This window comes from Aquarana catesbeiana, linkage group LG01 (genome assembly GCF_042186555.1).
Source record: "Aquarana catesbeiana isolate 2022-GZ linkage group LG01, ASM4218655v1, whole genome shotgun sequence".
Taxonomy (NCBI): Eukaryota; Metazoa; Chordata; class Amphibia; order Anura; family Ranidae; genus Aquarana; species Aquarana catesbeiana.
Genome location: NC_133324.1, coordinates 637,930,643 through 637,949,671, shown reverse-complemented (window position 1 = coordinate 637,949,671; position 19,029 = coordinate 637,930,643).

The following is a 19,029-nucleotide window of genomic DNA, read 5'->3' as shown; positions in this document are numbered from 1 at the left end:
CATTTCCAGTCCAGACGTGTGGAGGGACGTTCATCTTGCAGGGTGAGAGTCTCGTAGCCTTTTTGGGAGTTGCTTATTCCACAACGGAGTTAAAGGGTTGCCCAGAGGAGGTCGCTTAGAAGAGCCCGGGTTAGATGTCGTGTGCAGAGGAGCAAGATCCTGGGAAATCAGTCCTAGTTGCAGGAGCAGGCGCTCCCCTTCCTGGAAGTTGGTGAAGTGATATGATTTATCTCTGAAGTGAAACTGAAGGCAGAAAGGGAACAACCAGTGGTACTTGATAGAGTTTTTGGAAAGTATTTCCAACAGCGGTTTGAGCGCTCTCCGTTTTTGGACCGTGGCCGGTGAGATGTCAGCAAAGATTTGGATCTTATGCCCTTGGAAGAATAGATTATCCATGTTGCGGGTTTTTCTCATGACATCCTCTTTAACGCCATAGTAATGGGGCTTGACCACGATGTCCCTCGGGAGGCCATCTTGGCGGGGAAGTTGAAGGGCCCTGTGTGCTCTGTCAAGTTCGAGCCTATGGCCTTGGATGTCTGGTATGAGTTCCTTGATAAACAATTTGACGGTGCTCGGTATATCCGCTACTGTTTCAGGGATCCCTCTTATGTGGAAATTATAACGTCTGCTTCTGTTTTCCAAATCGTCTATTTTGGATAATGCAGAGTCTAATTGGTCTTGTAATGACTGAATACAGGCAGTGTTCTGGTTGGTGTGTGCAGCTGTGTTATCCATTACCTGCTCAATCGCATCTATGCGAGTGCCCAAGCTCTGTGTATCAGCCTTAATGATAGCTGTAATCTGCGTGGCATTCTGAGCCAGTCTTGCGACCTGCATATCAGAGAAGCTCTGTAATAAGAGCTGCATGTCCTGGGTCTGGGGCTGCTGAGAGGGTGAGGAGTGAAGGGGGCCTGCTAGGCCTAAAGGGGAATGTAGCATGGGCGTATGTAGAAGATCCCCAGTGTCCTGTTGATGAGGAACTCTGTGGATGCAGGGGATATCCCTTGGGGCAAGCAGCGACTCATAGGTGTTGCCAGCATGTCAGTATGCTGCTGGATGGAGGGTGGGTGGTCCGGATCCTCCATGCTGTCTCCCAGGGATGCCACAATCGCCGTCTTGGATGGGTCAGGGGCCGCCAGATTAAAGTTTAGCTGGCGGCTCACCTCGCTCTTCTGTGTGCCATGAATATCTGTGCCTGGGAGGTTCAGTGAGATGTGGGGACATTTTGGAGCTGATCCCGCTCGATCTGTGTGCTCAGGGGACAGAGAGGTTGGAGCGGTGCGGAACTCTCGATCAGAGCGTCTTCTTGGGAGTCCTGCGCATGCGCACTCAAAACTTTTATTTTTTCAAAATTTTTGGTCTTTTTTTATTTGTTTAGCAAGAAATAAAAACCGCAGAGGTGATCAAATACCACCAAAAGAAAGCTCTATTTGTGGGAACAAAATGATAAAAATTTAGTTTGGTTACAGTGTTGTATGATCGCGCAATTGTCATTCAAACTGTGACAGCGCTGAAAGCTGAAAATTGGTCTGGGCAGGAAGGTGTATAAGTGCCCTGTATTGAAGTGGTTAAGCATTATTAAAATCACTGCTCCCGAAAAAACGGACGTTTTTAAAACTTTTTTTGCATTGATCCATGTCTCCTGGGGCAGGACCCAGGTCCCCAAACACTTTTTATGACAATAACTTGCATATAAGCCTTTAAAATTAACACTTTTGATTATTCATGTTCGAGTCCCATAGACTTTAATGGTGTTTGCGTGTTAGAACAAATTTTTTGCCTGTTCGCATGTTCTGGTGCACACCGAACAGGGGGGTGTTCAGCTCATCCCTAGTTATAGCGTCTCGATCTGTTTTCAAGGTCATCAATTTTGGAAACCTCCACTTCTAGTTGGTCCTGGAGATCCTGGATTCTGGCGGTATTCTGGTTAATTCTTGAGGCTGCTTGGTCAGTTTTCTGCTCAATCACTTCTATTCTCGTGCCTATATGCTGCAGGTCAGCATGGATTGGATAGAGGCTGTGATCTGGGCCGCATTATAGGACAGGCCCCTGGTTAGCATTTTGGAAAATTCAGCCATCATGGAAGGGAAGTCTGAGGGGGTGAGAGAGGTGTCCCTGATGTCATGTTCCCATGGGTCCAGGATGTTCAGTAGCTCCTGTAGTGGCATTTGGGTAGGTCCTCCTAGTGCTCTCCCTAACAGGGATTCAGTGGATGTAGGTGAGGGGTCCACTTGCTGTGGGGTACTCACTGTGGCTGCCGATTGATGGGAGGCAGAGAGGTCAGCGTGATCCTGGTCTGCAATGGAGTCGTCTGTGTAGGCAGCGCCTCGTGTGGATATGGCTGCCATTTTGGAATGGCTGCACCACTGCTGAGTCTAATTCCCATGACAGGTTCCTCCGGGCAGATCCTGCGGACATCAGGCGATGGCTGAGAGTATCCCTGGTCAGCTGGTGGCTTCGCTGGACCAGAAAGAGGGCTCCGACGGCTGCAGTGAGGGCTATAGGAGCAGAGCTCCCGGGCTAAGTGCCCATCTGGGACGTTGCTGCGCATTCGCCTCCATGATAAGGCCTTTCAAACTCTGAGTTTGAGTGATGAGAGTAGCAGGGAAAAGCCCTCACTATCAGATTCAAATTTGGAGTATAAACCTATGAAAAGCAGTGGTTCATAAACTTTCACCTCTGATTCAGGTGATTAAGAGGTCCTTGATAAAGAGTCGGACCTTCTATATCACCAAGCACTGAATATCCTAGTGAATTGCAACAGGCAAGCACCAGCAATGCAAGACATCCTGGTGAAGTGGCAAGAAGCAGCAGAGCATTATATCCTGGCAAAGTGGCAAGCACAAACAATGAGATGTTACAACATCCACAACAGAGTTATGGGCCCAATGGCACTTTAGGATCTTTTGTGGCTACCTTCTACTTTAGCAGAGTTAGGGTTTTGAGATATGAGAGATAGCCACCTGGAGCCTCCTGGATGCCCATCTTATATGGGTAACAGCAGAAGGATAGTTTAGGACCTTAGATCATCCTTATCCCATCAGGGATACCACCTGTTTATGGGCAGTTTTCCAGAGTACCAGCTTTTTCTCCAGCAAAATGTAGCTTGTGGTACAATGAAAACAAATTGCAAAGGCTTTCTGAAAAGCTTATAATCACAAAGCTGAATAGGTGGGAATCAGCAAGTTTGAGCAAAGAGGTACTTTGGGCAATACAATGGAGAGATAAGCAGTGTGTTTATGTACATTTATCCACCCATCCACCAAGATACCTCAGTACAAACTCATGTTAGATATATAAAGAAAACTCTGCGCGTAGGTGTAAGTGTAAAACAAAAAAGTAGCTAGCACCAAGAATTATGATATCAACCCTGAAACAAAATGTAAAAAAGCACGCAATGCTATAAATTACCAAATATTATGTGAAAAACACTATATACTGTAATAAAATAGGGAATATAATCAAAAAGAAAATGTGCAAACACCAAGAAATATATGTATATCATTCCGTCATAAAATCAATAATAAAACGTGGGGTCAAGGATTGATGAATCAGTATTCTTGCACTTGGTTTAAAATAAAGTGCTAGAATTTTACTCAACAAAACTGAGCCAAGCCCTATTTGTATCAATGTTTGCTCAAGGAAAGGCTAGCCAACACGATCAAGCAATTTAAGCGTATTATCTTGTGCTTCTCTCCCTTGAACCTGGTCTGTATGTACCAGAGTCAGGAGAAGGAATTGAAGACATGAGGCAATTGATTTGGCATAGATTTTTACATCTACCCCAAATAAAGATATAGGATGATAACTGGAGCATAGCATTGAATCCTTGTCCAGTTGGGGGAGCAACATGACACGAGCCTCCAATGTCTGAGTAGAAAATCGATTAGTGGCAAAGATACAATCAAACACTCAAAGCATGAATGGAATTAAGTGATCCTTGTATGTCTTAAAAAATTTCAAGGTAAATCTATCAGGACCTGGGCTTTTACCTGATGGTGTGTTTGTAATGGCATCCAATAATTGTTCATATGAGAAGGGGGCATCCAGGGAATCCCTGGTATCAACCTCTAATATTAGGATGCCAGTTTCCTGCACATAATACTGGATTAGACGGATGAGGGACCCTGAGTCCTCAATAGAGGTTGATGGAATAAGGTTATACAAAGCTGAAAAATATTTGCAGAAAGCCTGTTGGATGGAAAGCGGATCTGAAGTACTTTCATCCGATGAGAGCTTGATACTAGGTATAAAAGTCTGAGAGGAACAGGGGTGAAGGGAACAAATCCAACAGTCTCCCACACTTATTTCCATATTGGTAATTACCTAAGGCATGTCTATGCTGATGGGTACTATAGGAAATATCAAAAATCTGCAATAATGATGACCTTGTAGAAGATATGTTTGCTAACAGTTCTGGTGATGGAGAAGCTTTGTGTGTGGTTTCTAGAGAAAGAAGTTTAGACAAAGTAGCCTAAATTGCAGGCAATCTTTCTTTTTTAAGACAGGAGCCGTGCTGAATAAACAGTCCTCTTAATGGCGAATCTGACATGAGAACTTGATTCAGACAGCAGGACCGGTCAGAGTGTGGGGTCTGAGAAGGATGTATAATCAAAAAGAGGGGTGAATGATCGGACCAAATTAGGGACCCAATATCCAAAGAAGGATTCCATTTCAGTACACGAGGGCCTCCAAAAAAGTGGTCTATCCTGCTATAAGATTGATGGGCCGGGGAGATATATGTATCATTGCAGTCTTTCGGGTATAAAGTCCACCACAAGTTGAGTAATTGATGATCCCTGAGGCAACTATAGGAGCCCTGAGGCAAGTATAGGAAATTTTAGATCGCTGTGAGGAGGCATCTAGCTGAGGCTCTAATACTAGGTTGAAATCCCCTCCCACAAGAATAGTACCTTCCGCAAAGTCTGCTAGAAAATGAAAGGTAACAGGACACCACCATAATTTGGTCATGATTTGGGATATAAAAGTTAGCAATCTTAAATAGTTTATTCCAAATCTGAAAATTAAGGAAAAGGTACCGGCCATTGGGGTCAGCCACATGTTCCAGGGAGTGTATTGGAAAATGCTTATGGATGGCGATGGAAACCCCCTTGCCTTAGAGGAGGATGCAGTGCTATGAAGCCACCTGGAGTAATACCTGCGTGAACATGCAGGAATGCAAGCTGTTCAAAAATGGGTCTTTTGGACACAAACAATATTATCCTAGATTTATGAAGGACATATAGGATCTGACCTCTTTTTGATTAATTATTGAGGCCATTAAAATTGTAGTAACAGAATTTTAGAGGGAGAGGCGAAGAGTGATTCGGTGCCATCTCCTGGCTGCAAAAGAAGAAAGAAGAAGGAGAGGAAGAGAAGAGAAGAAAAAAAGGGAGAGGATAAAGGGAAAAGCTAGGGAAAGGAGAGAGATAACTCTTTCCTGACGGATCCGGGACTACCCGAGAACCAAAACTAAGAAAATTTCACCAGACCCTACCAGAGGGCTGGTGTTCCTACGCGGGGGGGGGGGGGGATACACATACACAATGCCCCAAAGTGAAACCCCTGGGGTAGGCCAAACTTACTAAATAACATATACTTATGATAATCAATTATAATGAAATAACTCATCACCTTATACTATGTAGCCAATGATCCCATCCATATGTCCCAATATATCAAGGGTCAGATGGAATGGGCCACTATCAAAAACCAACAAGAGGGACCCACATCCACAGCCACTAACAATATACCAAGCACATGAGGCTTAAATCAAAGGCACATGGGGCTGGGGACTCCCCCGTAAAACCTAAAAAAAGTTTGTCAATGGGGACCAGAATCTCCCCAAAAGGTAGAGCTCCCACAGTGGTAAGAACATATAAACTCCATAACGTTAAACCTAAGCCCCATCCTGGAGTCCTGCACAGGAGACAAGAACGGGACAGCAGATTAGTTTTAAAAAAATGATAAATACTGCTGGTATGCATATACCATTCCCTTATTCCCCATGCACGACACCAGCTTCTAATGCAAACTGATGTATATACCATAGTTAGTGACATAGTTAGTCAGGTTGAAAAAAAGACATAAACCTATCTAGTTTAACCAAAAATCCCAGCAAAGCATGATTCAGTTTGATACTACAAGAGGAAAGGTTTGGGACTTTAAATGAAACATATGCCTCCATCCCTGTGAAGGGGAGAAAAAAATGGTAGTGGTTGCAAATAAATGAACTGGTAGATAAAAAATGTTTATTGGTTCATATACCAAAACAATTTTAAATAATGATACATATTCCAATATAATTAATATATATACATACATATATTGCAAAATAATACCTAAATGACCTGTGGCCTCTCTAATCCTCTCTAATCTAATATCATTATTAGTAAAAGTAACATTTGCATATTGCAAGAATTCATAAAAAATCCTGCAAATACATATTCCATAATTGAATTCCATAAAAATCTTATCTACACATGATTAATATAAGACACAGCATCTGGTAGTTCAATGCATTTCGTGGCTTTGAGCCACTCTCCAGGAGCATGCATGTGGTATATATCTATAATAAAAATTTTGTATTCCTAAATGTTCTAGAGTGAAAAAACAACAAGGTAATAGATAAAGGGACCCCCTAAATATTACTTACAAAACAGGGGGCATGGCCAGCCGCAGAGCAAGATGGACTCGCCAGCTCCGCTCAGCCTCAGGACTTGAAGCAACCATCCGCCCTTCACAGCAGCTCTCATCCCCATTTTCCTACACAGGGAGAGAGCTGATACATGTGGCACCTGGACGGTATCATTAAGCATCAAATCATTCTGCCTCCAAGCTACGCCGACTCACAGATTTTTTCCTCACAACAGCAATGCAGAAGCCACAAGATGGCGCCGGAGAGGCACCTCCTCCTCCTCACATGTCAACAGAGGAGTGATTGCAGGAGAACAAGCTACATTCCATGCATTCCACAAATATCTCAGAGGAAATAGCACGGCAGCACAATCACCAGTGCTTTCTCCCACTAAAGTTCCTTTATACAAGAAGCAGCACTGGGATGCCCCTGGAGAAACATAGCAACTGGATAGCAGCCATGAAACCTTAGCTGCACACCCAGCCAGTGATCAGCCTGCTTCAGAACACACACTGAAGCATATGCTCCTGTCCCTGCAGAGAGATCTCCGCAATGAGCTCCATTCCTCCATTTCCTCCATACATTCTAGAATAGATCAGGTGGAGAAACGTACAGATATCCTGGAAGTCACTGAGCTCAGCTTCCTATATGCTAAAGTGGCAGATCTCGAGAATCGTTCCAGACAGAACAATACAGAATTCAGAGGTATCCCAGAAACTGTTAGACCCCCTGATCTGATTCACTATATACAAAAACTCTTCCTCAAGCTCCTCCCACAACTCTCTTAAGCTGACATAACCATTGATCGTGCACACAGGATTGCTAAACCTAATCATCTTCCAGCCTATGTCCCCCGCAATGTCCTGGTGTGCATTAATTTCTTTCAAGTAAAAGAAAAAATCATGACAGTAGCATACTCCAGCCCCTGGCTGTCTGATCCCTACTCTGCTGTTGCTCTCTACATAGATATATCTGCTGCTACTGTGCAAAAACAAAGAGCGTTTGCCCAAGTCACCGCAATCCTCCGAGAGAAAAATATCACCTACAAATGGGGTTTCCCCCCTAAGCTGGTGGTGACCTTTCAAAATCAAACAACAAATATCTTTATGCCAAAGGAGGGCATCAAATGACTGTTTAATTGGGGTCTCATCTCTACGCCTTCGCCTAACCCTGATCCACGTCAATTACAAGCCCGCAGCTGCAGTAACTCCAACCGCACTGCCTCATGCCTATCTCTACAGCCACTGCTGCCACAGCTTATACCTTCAGCTACCTGTGTTCCTGTTACAGCAATTTAAATGCCTATTATCTTATTAGCAGTGTTAAGTCCTAAATGAGCATCAATCTGAATCTGCTTAGTGATTCTTTCTTGTCAACTATATTTATTCCCCCAATACCACAGGGTGCCAAGCACTCTATTCAGTGTTGAATAATCTGTGTTATGTTTATATTGATTTATTTTCTCTTCTGTTGATTACCACGATAACTGCATTGTTACAACAAAACTGATAAGCTTGTCTTCTATAACCTATAGTGATTTTATAGCTATTGGGTGTGCAAAATTAGTAAGTGTAATTTCTCTACTTCCATAGGCTCATTTTGCCAGCTATTAACTATGGACATTACTATCACTTCCTTGAATGTTAAGGACCTCAATTCCCCATTTAAACGCTAGTTAATGTGGAAGGAAGCCCTTAGACATATATCTGATCTTATCTGCGTGCAGGAGACCCATTTCTTATCCCATATTACTTACACAGCATCTGTGTGTTGATGGTGTGGTGCTGAGGGTTGTGAGCCACCCGGGGACATCATTTCCGAGAACTGTGGCGGAGTGCTCAGCAAAAAGAGCCAACACAAAACAGCACCCAGAGTGATAAGTGTGCCTTCGCGCTATCAATAGTGTGTATCACAGAGAGAAAAAAATAATAAATAAATTGCAGCAAAATCTAAAGTGTTCACAGTGACACCAATGAAAGGCTAAGCGATAAAAGTGATTTTGTGCAGTGATCCAATTAACTGGGGATTTCTCCTCTAAATGTGATAAAATGAAACAATGATAACAGGCCTACCAAAGTGCATAGAGTGCATTCACTAAAAAGTGATCATAAATTCATGACTGGTATAAATATATAAATACAAATGGAAAGGCTGGTGAATAATGACAGAGATGCTAATAAATAATAATAATCAATGTGCAATAAAAAATAAATGGTCCATAAAAGGAGGGGATGGATGGAAATGCTAAGTCCTCCTGGGAAGTTAGATTATACTAAAAAGTCACAAACATGGGATAAAATGTAATTCCAATGGCTGGCTTCTTAGTAGTAAAACATAGTGGTGTTGCCCATATGAAACTTCATACAATCAATGTGGTCTCTCAGAACTCTCACCTCAGAGCTTGTTAATTATTGCATCTGTGAGTTCAGGTCTGCTGATATTGCCACTGTTGTATGTAGTCAGTAGATGGATTGTAGATTTCTCCTTGTGAGCCCTCTGCTGGAATTCCTAAAAAACTCCGGGGTTACCAACACCGTGATAGGGGGAAGAAAGTAGAAAAAGAAGGGGCTCCACTAGTGTAGTATGTTAAAAAGTGCAAAGATATTTATTAAGAATATAAGGTGGACTCTTGCATAGTAACAAATAGTTAAAAGCGAATAGAAAGACAATGATTGTATGGCGCTCTCAGCGCCCTCTCACTTCTCCTCCTGTGTACGTCTCGCTCTGGCCACTCCCTACGTGTTACAACACCATCACGTGTCTTCATTCCCCAGATAAAGACACGTGACGGTGTTGTAACACATAGGGAGTGGCCGGAGCGAGACGTACACAGGAGGAGAAGTGAGAGGGCGCTGAGAGCGCCATACAATCATTGCCTTTTCTATTTGCTTTTAATTATTTGTTACTATGTAAGAGTCCACCTTATATTCTTAGTAAATATCTTTGCACTTTTTAACATACTACATTAGTGGAGCCCCTTCCTTTTCTCCTTTCCTCCCCCTATCACGGTGTTGGTAACCCCGGAGTTTTTTAGGAATTCCAGCAGAGGGCTCACAAGGAGAAATCTACAATCCATCTACTGACTACATACAACAGTGGCAATATCAGCAGACCTGAACTCACAGATGCAATAATTAACAAGCTCTGAGGTGAGAGTTCTGGGAGACCACATTGATTGTATAAGTTTCATATGGGCAACACCACTATGTTTTACTACTAAGAAGCCAGCCATTGGAATTACATTTTATCCCATGTTTGTGACTTTTTAGTGTAATCTAACTTCCCAGGAGGACCTAGCATTTCCATCCATCCCCTCCTTTTATGGACCATTCATTTTTTATTGCACATTGATTATTATTATTTATTAGCATCTCTGTCATTATTCACCAGCCTTTCCATTTGTATTTATATATTTATACCAGTCATGAATTTATGATCACTTTTTATTGAATGCATTCTATGCGCTTTGGTAGGCCTGTTATCATTGTTTCACTTTATCACATTTAGAGGAGAAATCCCCAGTTAATTGGATCACTGCGCGAAATCACTTTCATCGCTTAGCACCCAAAGTGGATAGAAGATATGTGTCCATGAGTGTAATGCTTATGTGTGATCAGGATAGTAAATAGACCAACCATGTGGGACCTCTGTGAGAAATAATATAAGTATAAATCCTGAGTGTGCAAGGTGGCCCATACTCATGGTTATACTAAAGTAGGTATGTAGCTAATGGCAAAGGTGAAGCCCAGCTGCTAGTAAAAGAAAAGTACAGAAAGATAGAAAGGAGTGAAGGAATAAATTAATGAATTTAAAGGAAAAAAGGACAGGACTAATAAGTGACTTCTATAAATCAAATGGTACCTAATTCTGGGTACGTGAGAGCCGTGATCCAGAGTTGTACTGGTGTACCATATGAAAGAGAGAGACAACAATGAGTGCCAAAACCACCTAGGGGAGATACCTATGTAGGCGCCTCCGCAGCACACCCCCAACGTCACGCAAGCGTGCAAAGTGAGAGGGTGGCGCCATCACCTGTGGAGCTAAGCCGTCCGGTAATTGGCACCAGTCCTCATATTGCTCATAGATGTAAAAGCACTGATGGTGTTGCAGTGCCATGAGGACGCCACACGTCCGGCGTGTAAAACTTGACTTTGATATGCACTACTTATTGCACCCGTCCGGCATCATGGGTGGTGGAGGTGGAGGAGGAGGGGAAGCCTGCAGTGCGCATCGCAGCTCCTGGTTAAGATCAAATCCCAGATGGCTCAACAAAAACAGACCATAATCCGCCAAACAACACAGCCTAGATATTGGTTGTATAACTTTTGGGTAAAAAAGAAAGGGTAATTAACTGCAAAAAGAAGCAGCATTAGACCAACTATGGACAGGAAACAATATATTGTTGGAACTAAAAACGAACTGAACACAACAGCGTACTTCCATCCCTAAATTTGATACTACAAGAGGAAAGGTTTGGGACTTTAAATGAAACAATGGCCTGGTAAGGTTATATGCCTCCATCGCTGTCAATATGAAAAGGGGAGAAAGAAATGGGACTTTATATGAAGCACGCGGTTGCAAATAAGTAAATTGTTAGATAAAAAAAAGTTTATTGGTTCATATACATACTGTATATGTATATTCCTAATATTAATGAATATCAGAGTCCAAAACAATTTTAAATGATAATGATACATATTCCAATAAAATATTCCAATAAAATTCCTTGATAAAGTATCCCCCCCCCCCCCTTGACATTTTCCACATTTTGTAATGTTTCAACCCAAAATTTAGTTTATTGGGATTTTATAAGATAGACCAACACAAAGTGGCACATAATTGTGAAGTGGAGGGAAAATTATAAATGTTTTTAATCTTTTTTACAAATAAATATGTGAAAAGTATGGCATGCATTTGTATTCAGCCCCCTAAGTCAATACTTTGTAGATCAACCTTTCACTGCAATTACAGCTGCATGTCTTTTTGGGTATGTCTCTATCAGCTTTGCACATCTAGAAAGTGACATTTTTGCCAATTCTGCTTTGCAAAATAGCTCAAGCTCTGTCAGATTGGATGGAGAGTGTCTCTGAACAGCAATTTTCAAGTCTTGCCACAGATTATCAATTGGATTTAGGTCTGGACTTTGATTGGGCAATTCTAACACATGAATATACTTTGAACTAAACCATTCCATTGTAGCTCTGGCTGTACGTTTAGGGTCATTGTCCTGCAGGAAAGGCGAACCTCTGCCCCATTCTCAAGTCTTTTGCAGACTCTTACAGGTTTTCTTCTAAGAATGCCATGTACATTATCTCACAAAAGTGCGTACATCCCTCAAATTTTTGTAAATATTTTATTATATTTTTTCATGTGACAACACTGAAGAAATTACACTTTGCTACAATGTCAAGTAGTGAGTGTACAGCTTGTATAACAGTGTAAATTTGTTGTCCCCTCAAAATAACTCAACACACAGCCATTAATGTCTAAACTGCTGGTAACAAAAGTGAGTACACCCCTAAAGTGAAAAAATCCACATTGGGTCCAATTAGCCATTTTCCCTCCCCGGTGTCATGTGACTCATTAGTGTTACAAAGTCTCAGATGTGAATAGTGAGCAGGTGTGTTAAAATTTGGTTTCACTCTCCCATACTGGTCACTGGAAGTTCAACATGGCAAAGAACTCTGAGGATCTGAAAAAAATAATTGTTGCACTACATAAAGATGGTATAGTCTAAGGGATTGCCAAGACCCTGAAACTGAGCTGCAGCACATTGGCCAAGACCATACAGCAGTTTAACAGGACAGGTCCCACTCAGAACAAGCCTCGCCATGGTCAACCAAAGAAGTTGAGTGCCCGTGCTCAGCATAATATCCAGAGGTTGTCTTTGGGAAAAAGTTGTATGAGTGCTGCCAGCATAGCTGCAGAGGTTGAAGGGGTTGGGAGTCAGCCTGTCAGTGCTCAGACCATACGGTGCACACTGCATCAAATGTGTCTGCATGGCTGTTGTCCCAGAAGGAAGCCTCTTCTAAAGGTGATGCACAAGAAAGCCTGCAAACAATTTGCTGAAGACAAGCAGACTAAGGACATGGATTACTGGAACCATGTCCTGTGGTCTGATGAGACCAAGACAAATTTTTTGGTTCAGATGGTGTCAAGTGTGTGTGGCAGCAACCAGGTGAGGAGTACAAAGACAAGTGTGTCTTGCCTACAGTCATGGTCTGGGGCTGCATGAGTGCTGCCGGCACTGGGGAGCTACAGTTCATTGAGTGAACCATGAATGCCAACATGTACATGTGACATACTGAAGCAGACCTTATCCCCCCTCTTCAGAGACTGGGCTGCAGGGCAGTATTCAACATAATGACCCCAAACACACCTCCAAGACGACCAATGCCTTACTAAAGAAGCTGAGGGTAAAGGTGATGGACTGGCCAAGCATGTCTCCAGACCTAAACCCTATTTGAGCATCTGTGGGGCATCCTCAAATGGAAGGTGGAGGAGCACAAGGTCTCAAACATCCACCAACTCTGTGATGTCATCATGGAGGAGTGGAAGAGGTCTCCAGTGGCAACCTGTGAAGCTCTGGTGAACTTCATGCCCAAGAGGGTTATGGCAGTGCTGGAAAATAATGGTGGCCACACAAAATAGTGAGACTTTGGGCCCAATTTGAAAATTTTCACTTAGGGGTGTACTCATTTTGTTGCCAGCGGTTTAGACATTAATGACTGTGTGTTGAGTAGGGATGAGCTTCGAGTTCGAGTCGAACTCATGTTCGACTCGAACATCGGCTGTTCGCAAGTTCGCCGAATAGCAAACAATTTGGGGTGTTCGCGGCAAATTCGAATGCCGCGGAACACCCTTTAAAAGTCTATGGGAGAAATCAAAAGTGCTAATTTTAAAGGCTTATATTCATGGTATTGTCATAAAAAGTGTTTGGGGACCTGGGTCCTGCCCCGGGGGACATGGATCAATGCAAAAAAAAGTTTTAAAAACGTCCGTTTTTTCGGGAGCAGTGATTTTAATAATGCTTAAAGTGAAACAATAAAAGTGTAATATCTCTTTAAATTTCGTACCTGGGGGGTGTCTATAGTATGCCTGTAAAGGGGCGAATGTTTCCCGTGTTTAGAACAGTCTGATAGCAAAATGACATTTCAAAGGAAAAAAAGTAATTTAAACTACTCATGGCTATTAATGAATTGCCTGTCTGACAATACACATAAAAGTTCATTGATAAAAATGGCATGGAAATTCCCCACAGGGGAACCCCGAACCAAAATTTAAAAAAAAAATGACGTGGGGGTCCTCCTAAATTCCATACCAAGCCCTTCAGGTCTGGTATGGATATTAAGGGGAACCCCGGCCAAAATTAAAACAAAAATGGTGTGGGGTCCCCCTCAAAATCTATACCAGACCCTTCAGGTCTGGTATGGATTTTAAGGGTAACCCCGTGCCAAAATTAAAAAAAAAAAACGGCATGGGGTCCCCCCAAAAATCCATACCAGGCCCTTATCTGAGCACTCAACCTGGCAGGCCGCAGGAAAAGAGGGGGGGACGAGAGAGCGCCCCCCCTCCTGAACTGTACCAGGCCACATGCCCTCAACATTGGGAGGGTGCTTTGGGGTAGCCCCCCAAAACACCTTATCCCCATGTTGATGAGGACAAGGGCCTCATCCCCACAACCCTAGCCGGTGGTTGTGGGAGTCTGCGGGCAAGGGGCTTATCGGAATCTGGAAGCCCCCTTTAACAAGGGGACCCCCAGATCCCGGCCCTCCCCCTGTGTGAAATGGTAAGGGTACCATTTCACTAAAAAAGTGTCAAAAATTTTAAAAATGAGAAGAGACAGTTTTTAACAATACCTTTATTTAAATGCTTCTTCTTTCTTCTATCTTCTATCTTCCTTTGGTTTCTTCCTCCATCTTCTTCTGGTTCTTCCTCCGGTGTTCTCGTCCGGCATCTTCCTCCATGGTGTCGGCGTCTTCTTCCCTTCTTCTCCGGGCCACTCCGCATCCATGATGGCATGGAGGGAGGCTCCCGCTGTGTGACGCTTCTCTTCTTCTGACGGTTCTTAAATAATGGGGGACTTGACGGGACTTCCCTGTGGCATTCCCAGTGATGCCACAGGGAAGTCCCGTCAAGTCACTGTGCGTCAGAGGGAGCGGGTCACCGGGTGCCCCCCCGTTATTTAAGAACCGTCAGAATAGCAGAAGCGTCACACAGCAGGAGCCTCCCTCCATGCCATCATGGATGCGGAGCGGTCTGAAAAGAAGATGAAGAAAAGAAGATGAAGACAAGAAGATGAAGACAAGAAGATGAAGAGAAGAAGATGAAGAGAGGAAGATGAAGAGAAGAAGATGAAGAGAGAAGCATCACACAGCAGGAGCCTCCCTCCATGCCATCATGGATGCGGAGCGGCCCAAGGAGAAGAAGGGAAGAAGACGCCGACGCCGCAGAGGAAGATGCTGAACGAGAACACCGGAGGAAGAACCAGAAGAACCAGAAGAAGAAGAAGATGGAGGAAGAAATTGAAGGAAGATAGAAGAAAGAAGAAAGAAGAAGCATTTAAATAAAGGAATTGTCAAAAACTGTCTCTTGTCATTTTTAACATTTTTGACACTTTTTTAGTGAAATGGTAGGGGTACCCCCTTACCATTTCACACAGGGGGGAGGGCCGGGATCTGGGGGTCCCCTTGTTAAAGGGGGCTTCCAGATTCTGATAAGCCCCTTGCCCGCAGACCCCCACAACCACCGGCCAGGGTTGTGGGGATGAGGCCCTTGTCCTCATCAACATGCGGACAAGGTGTTTTGGGGGGCTACCCCAAAGCACCCTCCCAATGTTGAGGGCATGTGGCCTGGTACGGTTCAGGAGGGGGGGCGCTCTCTCATCCCCCCCTCTTTTCCTGCAGCCTGCCAGGTTGCGTGCTCGGATAAGGGCCTAGTATGGAATTTAGGGGGACCCCCACGTAATTTTTTTTTAAAATTTTGGTTTGGGGTTCCCCTGTGGGGAATTACCATGCCGTTTTTATCAATGAACTTTTTTGTGTATTTTTCGGACCGGCAATTTATTAATAGCCGCAAGTAGTTTTAAATTACCTTTTTTCCTTTGAAATGTCATTTTGCGGTCAGACTGTTCTAAACACGGGAAACATGCGCCCCTTTATAGGCATACTATAGACACCCCCCAGGTACAAAATTTAAAGGGATATTACACTTTTATTGTTTCACTTTAAGCATTATTAAAATCACTACTCCCGAAAAAAACTGCAGTTTTTAAAACTTTTTTTTGCATTGATCCATGTCCCCTGCGGCAGGATCCAGGTCCCCAAACACTTTTTATGACAATAACTGGCATATAAGCCTTTAAAATTAGCACTTTTGATTATTTATGTTCGTGTCCCATAGACTTTAACGGTGTTCGCGCGTTCGAACAAATTTTTTGCCTGTTTGCAAGTTCTGCTGCGAACCGAACAGGGGGGTGTTCCGCTCATCCCTAGTGTTGAGTTATTTTGAGGGGACAGCAAAGTTACACTGTTCTACAAGCTGTACACTCACTACTTTACATTGTAACAAAGTATGATTTCTTCAGTGTTGTCACATGAAACATATATAATAAAATATTTACAAAAATGTGAGAGGTGTACTCACTTTTGTGAGATACTATATTTGGCTCTATTCATCATTCCATCAATTCTGGACAGCTTCCCTGTCCCTGCTGAAGAAAAGCATCCCCACAACATGATGCTGCCACCACCATGTTTCACAATGGGCATGGTGTGTTCAGGGTGATGTGCAGTGTTAGTTTTCTGCCACACATAGTGTTTTGCTTTTAGGCCAAAAAGTTCAATTTTGGTCTCATCTGACCAGAGCACCTTCTTCCACATTTTTGCTGTGTCCTCCACATAGTTTCTCTCAAACTGCAAATTGGACTTCTAATGGCTTTCTTTCAACAATGGCTTTCTTTTTGCCACTCTTTCATAAAGGCCAGATTTGTGTAGTGTACGATTAATAGTTGTCCTGTGGACAGATTCTTCCACCTGAGCTGGGGATCTCTGTAGCTCCTCCAGAGTTACCATGGACCTCTTGGCTGCTTCTCTGATTAATGCTCTCCTTACCCTGCCTGTCAGTTTAGGTGGATGGTCATGTCTTGGTAGGATTGCAGTTGTGCCATACTCTTTCCATTTGCTAATGATGGATTAAACAGAGCACCGTGAGATGTTCAAAGCTTGGGATTTTTTTTATAACCTAACCCTGCTCTAAACTTCTCCACAACTTTATCCCTGACCTGTCTGGTGTGTTCCTTGGCCTTTATGATGCTGTTTGTTCACTAAGGCTCTCTAACAAACCTCTGTGGGCTTTACAGAACAGCTGTATTTATACTGAGATTAAATTACACACAGGTGGACTATATTTACTAATTAGGTGACTTCTGAAGGCAATTGGTTCCACTAGATTTTAGTTAGGGGTATCAGAGTAAAAGCGGCTGAATACAAATGCATGCCACACTTTTCAGATATTTATTTGTAAAAAATTTTGAAAACCATTTATCATTTTCCTTCTACTTCACTATTATGTGCCACTTTGTGATGGTCTATCACATAAAATCCCAATAAAATACATTTACGCTTTTAGTTGTAACATGACAAAATGTGGAAAATGTCAAGGGTATATATGAATATTTTTTCAAGGCACTGTATCTCTGGAGAGAGAGAGAAAAAAACAAATGAAAAAACAAAGCAATACAGCAACTCGCTTTATGCTTTATGCTCAGGCTCCACCGCAACCCCAGCATTAAACTACAGCTGGAGAACAAGGGTCCAGAGCTTTCTGGATGATTCGGTGGAGCTGAGGCCTGACGTCTTGCGCCACGAAACATGGAGTATGTCAGAGGCCACTCCAAAGGTGGAAGCTCTGGCAGATGTAAGGCAGACAGCACTGCAGGAATAACAGATGGACAACGGATGACAAGCTATTTACCATCCTTTCAGATCTGAAGCTGGCATGAAAAGTTCCAACAGTATGGGGTATTGTGATCTTGCAATAATGTTAGCAATATTTTTAGGGCTTTTATTTTCTCTAAGGTGAAATGACATAAATCTGGCAACAAGTAAATAGAGGTACCCTCAAAGTTGGCTTTTCTCATAAATTTGTGCAATAGAAATGTACGCGACAGATGATATCTCTTGGTTTAGCTGGGTCTGGGTTCCACGACCCCAGAGCCCAATGGACCCTGTCAAGCTCCAGATTGGCTGACTCTGATGCCCAGAGTAAAGATTGAAAGATACCTTTAACCGTTGATAGGAGATCCTCTGCACCTGTTGCCTCGGGCAACCCCCAGATCCAAATAATGTTTCTCCTTTTACGGTTGTCTTGAGCTTCAAGGATCAAATATAATGTGTGTATATGGGATTCATGCATGCCCATGCGTTGATCCTGGGTGTACATAGAGTCAGATAAGGCTACAAGAGAGTGTGTCGTCTGTTATTCTGACTTGACAGATTAGCTCTGTGTGATATCCTTGTTCCAAACTCTGGACAAGCCCTTTAGAAATGGCATGAACGAGCCATTTCTTCAGTACGCATGTGCCGATGATATTGGCGCAAGCGTATATGGTAAATATATGGTGTGTATGGTAAATATCTCCGTGCAGGTTTAGGGTAAATTTACAGTACCTACAGGTAAGCCTTATTATAGGCTTACCTGTAAGTACAAGTGGTGTAACAGGGTTTACAACAATGAAGTATAGTGCTACAGTCTTAACCGTGCAAACTGTGTGGAGGGGGCCTCTCACCTTACTGCTGTAAGGTAACAGCATGGGTCCTTACATAGATGACTGGTGGTTTATAAAGATCTCGATTTCCTTTAGGGATCCTCCTCTCGTTGTCCCAAGAATCAATGCTGGGTAGTGGATAGTGATTCCTCTATAGTGTAACTTCACTCTCGCCCAGAGGGGGAGGGAGATGCAGAGGAAAGAAGGGGAATGTGTAGTATGTTATAAAAAATTTTATTGGATGAAAACTAACACTAAAACACTCACATAGAGCAAGATGAAACACAGCATATCATCCACAAGAGCCAAGCTTGTCCCCGTGTCGCTTGCGGTGTGCCTGTCAGCCAATCCCGACACGTATTGTCACAGTCATGTGACTTCATCAGGGATGCTCATAAAAAGATTAGGCATGGTAGCCCCAAGGAGCTGTAAAAAATATCATCCACCAAGCCAGAAATAATTATGTGTCATCGTAAAAACAAGAACGTCCAAAATAAACAGTTTTTGACTAGCAGGTAACAAATCATTGCATCCTAAAAAATATTCAACTGTGGCATATCCATGTTCATGCAAAATTATAGTATATAATGAGGCCACATCCACTGTGGCCATAATATACCTATCA